This window comes from Monodelphis domestica, chromosome 1 (assembly GCF_027887165.1).
Source record: "Monodelphis domestica isolate mMonDom1 chromosome 1, mMonDom1.pri, whole genome shotgun sequence".
Classification (NCBI taxonomy): Eukaryota; Metazoa; Chordata; class Mammalia; order Didelphimorphia; family Didelphidae; genus Monodelphis; species Monodelphis domestica.
The window spans coordinates 132,802,630-132,814,149 of record NC_077227.1 but is presented as its reverse complement, the minus strand read 5'-3'; the positions used below and the strand labels follow the sequence as shown (position 1 = coordinate 132,814,149).

The 11,520-nt window shown below is 37.4% G+C and overlaps 1 long non-coding RNA gene across 2 annotated transcripts; it reads left to right on the top strand.

The window, feature by feature from the left end:
• The first annotated feature begins 2,534 nt into the window (after window positions 1–2,534).
• On the top strand, window positions 2,535–8,112 carry LOC103094894 (uncharacterized). 2 transcript variants are annotated; one of them, XR_460507.3, is made up of 4 exons: window positions 2,535–2,674; window positions 5,417–5,543; window positions 5,997–6,152; window positions 7,926–8,112. It is a non-coding gene; the product is annotated as an uncharacterized LOC103094894 (long non-coding RNA). The 2 variants fall into 2 exon arrangements; XR_008913845.1 differs by lacking the exon at window positions 2,535–2,674 and adding an exon at window positions 4,229–4,496.
• Window positions 8,113–11,520: the final 3,408 nt, after the last annotated feature.

Below are 11,520 nucleotides of genomic sequence, written 5' to 3'. Positions count from 1 at the left end.
ACACACACACACACACACACTGGGTATGTAAGGATAAACTCAGAACTCACATTTCTCTAACAGACCATAAGAAATCATTTCATTCCAGTGCATTACTGGTTGGTGGGGCTGTTTTGTTTTGTTTTTTTAATTCCACGAATACAGGGCTGCTTTCTCTTTACACTGTGTTGAATTGAAACCTTCCTCTGAATTCCACCACTGCCTAGGGCTCCCAACTAGTTCAAACACTTTTCCTTCTCCACATGACTGCCAACTTGATGAGAAGCCTTTTTAGTAATAAGAAATTATCCCTTTTTGAAAGACCAAGACCCCTTTCCCTCTCCCCATTCTCATCCCTAATCACCTCCGCCAAGATTGCTCTTAACTTCAGACTACAGGGGTAGAAAATGAGTGTTTTATGTACTAATAGATTCACTCAGCCTCTGTCCCTTCAGGCCAATTGCTTCAGAAAACATTGTGTAGGCTGAAGAGTGTATGTTTGCAGCCAGAAGGCAAAATAAATAAACATGCACTTGAATCAGAAAAGAAACTGAACATTTTTTCTCCCCCTCTCCCTAATGATTGTTTGGTTATTCCACCTACAAATCCTCTGCTGAGCTAGAGACTAGCTTCAGACTAACTGACAGCTTCTCTCTCACTACCCCTGTTTCCCAAGCTCCTTCTTCCCGCCTCTCATTCTCAAAGGTAATTTCAATGCCATTACCATTGCTTCCCCCACTGCTAGTCCTCCCCACTCCTGCCTCCTACTCTAGAGAACAGTTTGAAAAATCTATTTGAATGAAATGGCTTGATTACAACAGGGAGACAATTGGTTGAATAAAGTCAATTATCTTTCTGGTGACAGGTGCCCACTTTGAAGTCTGGGCACCTGCTGACATAATCACTGACTGACATTTCCAGCCTCTTATTAAAAGGAAAGAAAATAGTGGAATTCAGGAGCGGGGTTTTATTCTCTTCTGATTTGGAAATTTTGTGTAAGGGTTTCTGAGTCTTGTGTGTTTCTTGTTTGGGGTTCTTTGTTTGTTTGGTAGCGCTGCACAAAGGTGATTAGCAGCTGTTGGTTCATTACTATCCCACCAGCTATCACAACCATATGTGAGGAACGCACATACCATACTCCTAGACCTGTCAAAGGTAGTAAATAGTTCAGTGCCAACTGATTGAGAAACCAGAAAATAAATCAGGAAGGGTAATTAACGTAAAGCAGAAAAGGAATAAGAATCTACTTACATCTTTAGAGAATTGACTCTCCTAATCTTGAGTGAATTCAGAAAGGACGGAGTATTTAGTAACAGGAGTGAGTGTAATGATTTGGATAAGGACTTTTCCCTCCATATATTGTACAGAAACTGGAACAGAAATACCCATTTTCTTTCTTTCCCATATATTCACTTATCTTCTTTACCTCCAGCCATCTAACCTTTCCTTATTTTACCCATGCTGAAGTCTCCATAGCCCAGTCCTCTTTCCTCTCTCTACTACCATTTTCCTCTATTCATCTCCATACACAGTCCCTAACCCAACAAAAAGGGGCATGAGGAGACAGAGATAGAAATAAATGGGGGGGGGGAGGAATGACAGAGAGAGAGAGAAAAAGAGAGAGAGAGAGAGAGAGAGAAAGAAAGAGAGAGAGAGAGAGAGAGAGAGAGAGAGAGAGAGAGAGAGAGAGACAGAGAGAGAGAGAGAAGGACAGAATAGTTGTGATAGCTACAAGAAGTAAACAATAATCAATAAAGATGGTTGGCAGGCTAAGGTACTGCTGAGATAGTTTAAGGACTGCAATTATCATAGAATCTTAGACATGCAAGGGACCTTAGAAGTCATCCAGATCTGTAGTTGTTCAGTCTTTTCAGTTTGTCTGATTCTTTGTAACCCCACTTGTGGTTTTCTTGGTGAAGATATTAGAGGGAATTCCCATTTCCTACTCCAGCTCCTTTTACAAATAAGGAAACTGAGGCAAAAAGGGATTAAGTGGCTTGCCCAGGATCACAAGTTAGTGTTTGAAGCCAAATTTGAATTTAGGAAGACATGTCTTTTTTACTCCATGCCCAGCATTCTATCTACTATACCAATTAGTTCTACACCCACCCTCATCTTCTCTCTTCCACATTCCTGACCCATGATTACCCTGCTTCTACTTGAACAGGAAAGAGTTAATCCACTCAGGAGGTAGCCATTATTGGATTGCTTGAATTATTAGTAAGTTCTGTGTTACATTTACTTTTTCATCCACTGCTTAAAGCCTTCCAATTTAACTGCTTCTGTCAATGACACCATGTTTCATCTAGTCTGCCATATTTTAATGTTTAGTATTATCTTTGAGTCATCTCTCCCTTGCCTAGTCTAATTTTAATCAATAAGCCAACCAATCAATCAACAGCATTTATTAAGCTCCTTTACAATGTACCAGGCACAACCCACACATCTCACTTTTCCCTCTTCTCTTTTCCCCCAACACTCTAGTATATGTCATAATGACCATAAGGCACACAGAGCCCTCTCTGTGGGCACTCCTACAGCAGCTGTCCAGAGTTCATTACTAGAAAGCCAGAGGGACTGGGTTGGAGCTGTTCTCCTACCCCTCTCCATATGCCTGAGGACTTTCCTCATTTCACCCAACCCTCTATCCAAGAATCCAATGGGAGCACTTCCTCCCTTCTCTGGAGCCTGTTGAGTATGTGGTGAAAGTGATTCCCATGGTTGGAGAGGAACTAGGTTTGAGCATAGCTCACAGCATCACACACACACACATAGCTGAAGGGGAGCAGAGCTGGAGGAGAGCAGAGCACTGGGGCCACTCTCCTCTCCTCCACATGCTCCTCTTATCACTTGTCCCTGCCCAGCAGTCCAGTGGGAGTTCTTCCTCCCTCACCTGTCTGGGTGGGGGTGGAGGGTGGGGGGAGGGGAGTTGTTGGGGGGCTGACCTCTGCCTCATTTTTTTTTACTTACCTTCTATCTTAGAATTAATACTGTCTATTGGTTCCAATATATTGGTTCATAAGTCAAAGAAATTTTAAGGTTTACAATAGTCAGTCTGTTACTTATCTTTTGTCCAAATAAGAAAGAAAATATTATGAGATGTAAAATATCTTAGACTACATTAAATTAAAAATATATTGCACAAGTAAAACCAATGCAACTGAAATTACAAGTCAAAGTATAAAATGGGGGAAATTTTATAGCACGTATTTCTGATGCCCTCATTTCTCAAATATCCAGAGAATTGGATGAAATTTATAAGAATATTAAGCATTCCCCAATTAACAAATGGTCAGTGGATATGAACAGCCAATTCTCAGACAAAGAAATTAAAACTATCTTGAGTTCAAATAAAAAAATGCTCCAAATCTCTATTTTTTTAAACCTTTACTTTGTCTTAAAATCAATACTATGCCTAAATTCCAAGGCAGTAGAGCAGGAAATGCTAGACAACTAAGGTTAAGTGATTTGCTCAAGGTCAAATAGCTAGGAAGTATCTGAGGACAGATGGGAACCCAGGTCCCCTAGTCTCCAGACTTGGCTCTCTATCCTTTGTTCCTCTAAATCATGATTAAAGAAATTCAAATTAGAAGAATTCTGAAGTGCCACCTCACACCTATAAGACTGGCAATTATGACAAAAAAAGAAAAATGATAAATGTTTGAGGCAATGTGGGAAAATTGGGACATTAATACACTATTCATGAAGCTGTGAACTGATCCGCCCATTCTAGAGAGCAACCTGGAACCATACTCAAAGGACTATGAAATTGTGTATACCCTTTCATCCATCAATACTACTACTAGGTCTTTATCCCAAAGAGATTAAAGGATAGGGGAAAGGGAACTACTTGAACAAAAACATTTATAATAGCTCTTTTTGTGGTGGCAAAGAACTGGAAACTGAAGGGATGTTCATCAGCTGGAGAATGGCTGAACAAATTATAAGATTGTAATGGAATACTCTTGTGCCATAAGAAATGATAAACAAAATGATCACATAAATACCTAAAAAGACATATGAAGTGATACAAAGTGAAGTGGGCAGGACCAGGAGAATGTTGGACATAGTAACAACAATGAAGTACACTGATCAGCTGTGAATGACTATTATCAACAAGAAGTGAATCCAGGACAACTCCAAGGAACTAATGATGAAAAAGACTATCAACCACCATAGAAGGAACTGATGGAGTCTGAATACAGATGGAAGAAGGCCATTCTTCACCTTATTTCCTCCATGAAGGACATATATCAATCGCTTTCATATAATTTTTTTAAAGAGTACAGGTAAGAGATGATCAGAGTCTAAACTGGATATTGTTTATAAATAGTAAAGAGAAGTGATAGGATAAAGGAGATATCAATATAATGGAGTTGACAAGGTGTGGTAATTAATTGATATATGTTGGAATATAATGGGAAGAGAAGGGTCATAGATAACTCACAAGCTACTTTGTTTCCCTTTCAGTTAGGTGGCACCACAGTGCATAGAGCATCAGGACAGGAGTTGGGAAGGTAGAGTACAAATATGACCTTAATACTAACTAGTTGTCTCACACTAGCCAATTCATTTAATCTCTGCCTCAGTTTCTCCATCTGTAAAATGAGGATAATAATAGCACCTACCTCCCAGAATAGTTGTAAAGATCAACTGAGATATTTGTAAAACTTTTTTTAAAAACTTACAGCAATATGTAAATGTTCACTATTATTATCAATATATTTATTGATATATCAACATAGTTAAGCCTACATGATATTGGAATTTGAGTTATTACTGTTTATCACATAGTTAGGATTATAACGCTTGTTAGGAGAGGAAAAGGAGAGAGTTACAGAGTCAAAGGCAAGAAACAATGTAAGTTATTGTAAAGAAAAACCTTCTAGAATCATATACCTAGAACAATCCTTAGAGATCATCTAGGCCAACCTTCTCATTCTACAGATGTCATTCTTAGAAAAGCAAAATTACTTGCCCAAGGCCATGTATATAGGAAGTTTCCTAGTCCCAGTTTGAAGTTCTTCATCCTTAAAGACCTCATTCTTCCTCCTGTGCAATGCTTCCTCCTTAATAGTTACCCTGTCTAAAAATGGAATGGGCTAGTGGTTCAGTATATAAATGAGTCACCCCTAACTGGAAAATGGATCTCTCATCTCTAATGGATTCAAGAGTAAATATCAGCATCTCTCTATACTACCAATAAATCTCAACATCAAGAGAGAGAAAGAGAAATCTCATTTAGAAATAAAGGGTGATACTATAAACAAATTAGAGGGGGATGATTATTGCTCAGGGATTTTACAGGTTTAGGGTGCACTAAAAAACCTCTCAGATTCCTCCCAACTCTGAAATACTGCAATTCTAAAACAGATTCAAAATTAGAGGTTGAATGTATATTGATTAACTAAATTTTCAATTCATATTTCCAACACAGAGAGAGAAATGAGCCATGATGTGATTATACAATTATTTCTTTGTGTCTTGCTTGTTTGCCATCACACATTTCTGGATTTCAAGACAACTTTTGTATTGAAATGAGTTACCAGATCAAGAAGAAAAATGTAGGTTTGTTGGAAGATCTTTAACTTTATAGGCAAGGCTTTATTTCTTCATTTTTGTATTTCTTTCTTTTAAAATATATATTACATATATATGGTAGATGTAACTAAAACATATAAATGTTGAATTTTGTATGAAAGGGTTTGAACTAGACAGGATTTCATCACTCGGTGGATCCTAGAATGGAATGTGCTTCCATATAGATTATTAATTTTTCCATAACTTATAGAGTTAGGAAGCTTCAAAGATCTCCTGGGGACACCAAGAGTTAAGTGACTTTCCTAGGGTCACAGCCATTGTATATCAAAGAAAATACTTGAATCTAGTCTTTGTGATACTAAGGTTAACCCATTATACAACTCTCATAGTTATATCTATAATCTAAATCATATTTGTATTTGTGTGGGGAAGGGAAAGATCTAGGATCTTCACTGTCTCTAATCCCCAATATCCAGATGTTAAGTCTCTAGGACATCCTTCAGATACATACCCTTCTGTCATCTGACACCACCTCTGAAGAGTTCAGTCTGCACTCCTGCAACAGCTGGCCAATGGATCTTCCTGCCTCAAGTTTCTCCACACTCCAATCCATCCTCCTTTCAACCACTAAGGTGATTTTCCTCTAGTGCCAATCTGATCCTGTCATTTCACTACTCAATAAATTCTAGGGGCTTCCTATTGTCTCTAGTGTTGTAAGGATATAGGATTAGCTCTTTGCTGCAAAGCAGGAGAAGGAAGTCCTACAGGCAGGAGCAACTCTGAGAGCCAAAAGGTTCCAGAACATTGGAGAGTGGCAGGATGTTGCTTTTCCTAACAGTTGGAGAAAGCAGGAGGTTGAGGATTTTCTACTCTTCTAGGATGGACCTAGTGGGATAGTTATACTCTCTTCCTGTGGCTTTCCTTTGGTCTAACCTGGTCCTGTGAAACCTGTGTATGTGTATCCTACAATAGCTGGTGAAGTCATCTTTCAGTGAGATCTCCCTTTTGGCCCTTGTTCCTGTAACCTTCAAGTCTTCCCAAATTTATAACTAAGGGGGTGGGGGGGTAAATTTAATTAGTAGTTAGTTAGATTTGTAGGTAGTGAAAATTATTAGATAGTGGGGTTTAGCAATTTTGTTTGGGGTTTAAGAAAAGATCTTCCCAATTCCCTCTCCTTCTTCCCTTACCTTAAAATAAACTGTTGTTTTGTTTTAATTATAGGTTTTACCCATTATTTTAATATACCTGTTTCAGTTAGTGAGCCTGCTACTGCCTTGTAGGACTTCCTTCTCTGGCTTTGCAGCAAAGAGATAATCCTATGTCCTTACTAGGAGCAAATACAAAATCCTCTGTTTGGTATTCAAAATCCTTCATAAACTAGCCCTCTCCTCTCTTACACTATACTCCCTGGCAGCTATTCTTCCAATCCCAGGGACAGGCATCCTGACTGCTCCATAAACAAAACACTCCATCACTCAACTTTCTCTTTGGCTTTCCCACTTGCGTAGAACCCTTTCCTTCCTCTATTCTGACAAGTGACTCTATAGACTTCCTTTAAGTCCCAAGGAAAATCCCCCGTCCACAAGAAGCCTTCCCAACCCCTTTTAATCCCAATTCCCTCTGTTGAATCATGTTGTCTCCTCTATTAGATTGTAAACTTCTTGGGGACAGGAACTGTCTTTTGTCTCTTTTTGTAACCCAGCACTTGGCACAATACTTGGCACGTAGTAGATGCTTAATAAATCTTTGCTGATTGCTTGATTCCACCATTGAGGTAGTCTCCAGTGTTGGGCACTTCACAACAGCCTTAGAAAGTTGCCCAGGGCACTAAAGGTGAAAGGACTTGTCCATGGTCACACATCCACTATGTGTCAGAAGTAGTATTTGAAATTGAGACTTCATGATTTCAAAACAGTCTATCAATTATATCACATTGATTCTCAATATAGCATATAATGTTCCTGGAATTGAATGAATATGAAAATATAGAATTTATGTATCACAGAGACGTGCAAGCTGAACAGGAAAGATTCAGCCACATGCATCTCAAAAGATTCAAACTAAGCATCATGGACCTAAATTTTGGGAATCTTTTTATCTCTTTTTCCTATGCTTTTGGTTGAAATTCCAAAGTTAAATATGGGTATTTCATGGACAGACAGGGCAACAATGCTTAGATTGCTACTGTGGAAGTGATTGTGTATCCATAGATGTGGAAATGCAGTTTTATTTATTCAAGGCAAAAATGATTACCCTCCAAAGGTCTGCTATTTAGTGTGGGTTCTTTCACTATAAAATGCAGAGACCTCACAGAGTGTGCTGGTGTGTGTCTGCATACTGTTAATATGATAGGGGACAAGAAATTCCCATGGAAATTAATCACTTGTACTCTTTTCTTATGACAGGCCTAGAGCTGATGACTCCATACCTGTGAGTATCAGCCTTACAGGACTTCAAATCAGACTGCTCTGCATTTTGAGACTCAAAAAGAAGGTGAAATGAGGACTTATCTACTGGCTGAAATTTAAATTTTCCAGGTGGCAGAAGTCCTGGAGAGTTGGAATCAAAAAATGGAAATTTACACTTAAAGAATCCAGTCTGTGTTTTATGGATATACATGTGTTCTCTTTGAAAACTGCTCTCTGAAACACCGAGCAGTATTTTGGACAACTCACTTCCTTTCTTGAAATGGATCTCTTCATCTGTAAGAAAGATGAGGGGGTTGGACTACATGATCTCTAAGCTCCTTTTTAAGCACCAGTCCTATATTCTTTCCATCATACAAAGAGCTAGACAGTAATAATGATGACAGTTAATATTTATACAGTGCTTTAAGGTTTGCAAAGAATTTTACATGTAGCATGTCATATGATCCTCATGACAAACCAGGTTAGGAAGAAACTATTATCTTATAATTTTAATATTTTAATTATGAAAGTGAAGCCAAGAAAGTTTAAATGACTTACTCTTGGTCATAGGAAAGTATTTACATCAGGATAAGAACTCACCTTCCTGTTTCCCAGTCTAGCATTTTATTTACTATACCATCTAGTTTCCTCAGACAAAACAAGATAAAACAAAAATCCTTTATACCTGCTTTCTAATTTTAGGTGCCTGTAACAGGAATGTGGTGATAAATGTTCAAAAACCAGAACTCAGCATGGTGGGGGAGAGAGATGTATGTGCAACCCAATTAATCTGCATTGTTTATATTTTCTCCATTTCTTTTGAAAGTCTAGATAATTAACAAAATTGCTCATTTTGAAAGTGTAAATGTTCACAATGAAAAGTCAAAGATCACTCTTGGAAGTCTATAGGATCTGGTTCGAGCACTTCCCTACCTTGACTTATAGGTTTGTTGCTTGTCCAGGCTCAAGAAATTGATGGAGGAAATGTTAATAATGGATATTAAATTTTTTAAATGACATGTATCATCATGGAGCCCATTGTTAAACATTTACCTGCACATCCATGAATTGAGCCCTGATTTACCTATTTTTAAGATGTAAAACGTTCATGATGAAAATTTCATATTCAGCTCTCCCATATCAGTTTGAGCTGGGACCAGCACACTCTTACCAATAAACAAGCACACAGTCGTGCAAAGCTGCTCTACTACTTCTACGATGGCTTCTATATTTTTCAGGGCAGGAGATGTGAGTTTCTTATGATTAACTTTTTAAAATGTATGTTATAGAACTTTTGCACCCAAATAAGGTATTCCTCAAAACACTTAACCCTAGGAAGCTACAAAATATTTCAACAAAGATGTAGTTGCACAAAATATTTGCAAATGGATATGAGAGGTGAAAGAATGTGAAAAATTAAAGATAATGTCAAGATAATAGACCCCAGAATTTTTTGAGTAATAATGGGAATTTAGTAACAGAAATCCTAGAATAAATATAGGGTTTTCATAGGAAACTACTTTGAAAAGGACCATCAAATGAGCTCATTAACTTTTTAGTTAATCCATGTGTTGGACTCTTGGTCAAGAATGAAGTCAATCTAATGATGGCCAGAAATAATTTATTCATCTGGATTCTTGTGGTCCTTCTCAAGATGGCTTTAAATTTAATTTTTAAGGGGATATAAGAATAAACAAATAAATAATTAAGCTAATAATCCAGATATCATAGGAAATGGTCATGTATGACAGAGAAAGAATAGCAGTGAAAGTACCCAGTATTTCACAGAAAACAGAAATGAAGAGGAACAAGTGATAATAATCAGTTTTAGATGTCTTTCTAAATGCATAGAGTATAAGCAATAAAATGAACAAGTGATCTTAATTAAATGAGAAAAATTTGACCTCACTGACATCAATAAAATTTGAAAGGCTATGATAAAGTTGATTTAGGCTTAGTAATTGGACCTCTCTTATTACTGGTCTCTTCCATGGAAGGATGGATTAGAGGAAAGAGACAATAGTATAACATATAACAGAAGCCATAATCCTAGTAAGGCAATTTTAAGCATGTGAGGGACCACAATGGATAGCATGCCTGTGAGGACCAAAGGAGGGAGAAAAAATGATGGAGAGTATGAGTTTATTACTTATTGTCTGCTCAAAATAATTGAACAGATGATAAGCTCTGGAAGTAGGTCATAAAACTGAGACAGAGGTAGGATGCAATAATAATGTGGCGATTTCAATATTTTTCCATCTGTTGAGAGCCAAAAAGTTGAAACATTTTTGGCTTGCCTTGTTGATAATTTTGTCCTTCATAATTTGGAGGTAGAGAAAATGGAACATGTTGTTATAGACCTACCTTTGACCAATGGTTGCTATCTAAATATAGTCAGGGTCAATGGTAGACTCTCCAGCAATCCCTATTATGACTCCTATAGATATGATTAGAACATTGGAAAAGACAAATCATATTTTTTCTTGATAGAAATCATAATAGAGTAAACTGCAAGGCAAAGTTAGACAGGAATACTAGAAATTGGAAGGATACATTTCAAAGAGTTCATTGATGAAAAAAGTAAGATGCTGTGGCCTAAGATCCTACAACTCATCAGCTCAAGGAGTCTCTTAATGAGAACATAAACACAAATGATTTCAGTGAGGGCAAAAGAGAGAAACTGTCCAAAGAAATTGAGGTAACTCTTAAGATGGTGCACTATACAATTAATAATAATAATAATAATAAAGAAAGAAAGAAAGAAAGAAAGAAAGAAAGAAAGAAAGAAAGAAAGAAAGAAAGAAAGAAAGAAAGAAAGAAGAAAGATGGAGAGGAGGAGGAATTAACATCTGCATAATGCTTTAAGGTCTGCAAAATACTTTTAAAATATTTCCTTTTCTCCTCCCAACAATTCTGAGAGGTAGATTCTATTCTTATCTATATTTTACAGATGAGGAAACTGAGGCAGGTGACAATTAAGTGACTTTGCAAGGGTCACATATCCAGTAAATGTCTGAGTATGGATTTGAACTGGTCTGTCCTGGTTCTAGGTCCAGAACCCTATCCACTGTACCTCCTAAGTGTATGGAGTTGCTGAACCTGGAATCAGGAAGATCTGAATCAAAACCCTGTCTCAGACATTTACTGGGTGATACTGGGCAAGTTGCTTAAGCTCCAAGCCTCAGTTTCCCCCTATATGAAAGTAATAATAGTATCTCCTTTACAAGCTTATTGTGAGAATCAAATGAGAGAAAGTATATAAAAGACTGAAAACCTTATAGTATCTATTTTTATTATCACTGATGAACTTAGATTTCAAAAAGGCATGTACAGAACAGGGAAGCAAAAACAGATGACAGAGGATAAACACAAAAGTGTGCACACTGTCCTGTAACAATGATGAGAATATTCCTGCCCAGTTTAACTGAATTTTTCAATCAGTACTAAAGACAAGAAAAGGGATTTTAAAAAGCTATATTGGCCTTTCCCAGTTACAACGAGGTTTGCTTAGGGATGGCAGAATAATAAAAATGGGTAAGAAAAGGAAAGTTTTAACATTCTTTCTCTTTCAGGAGAATGAATAGGTCAACTC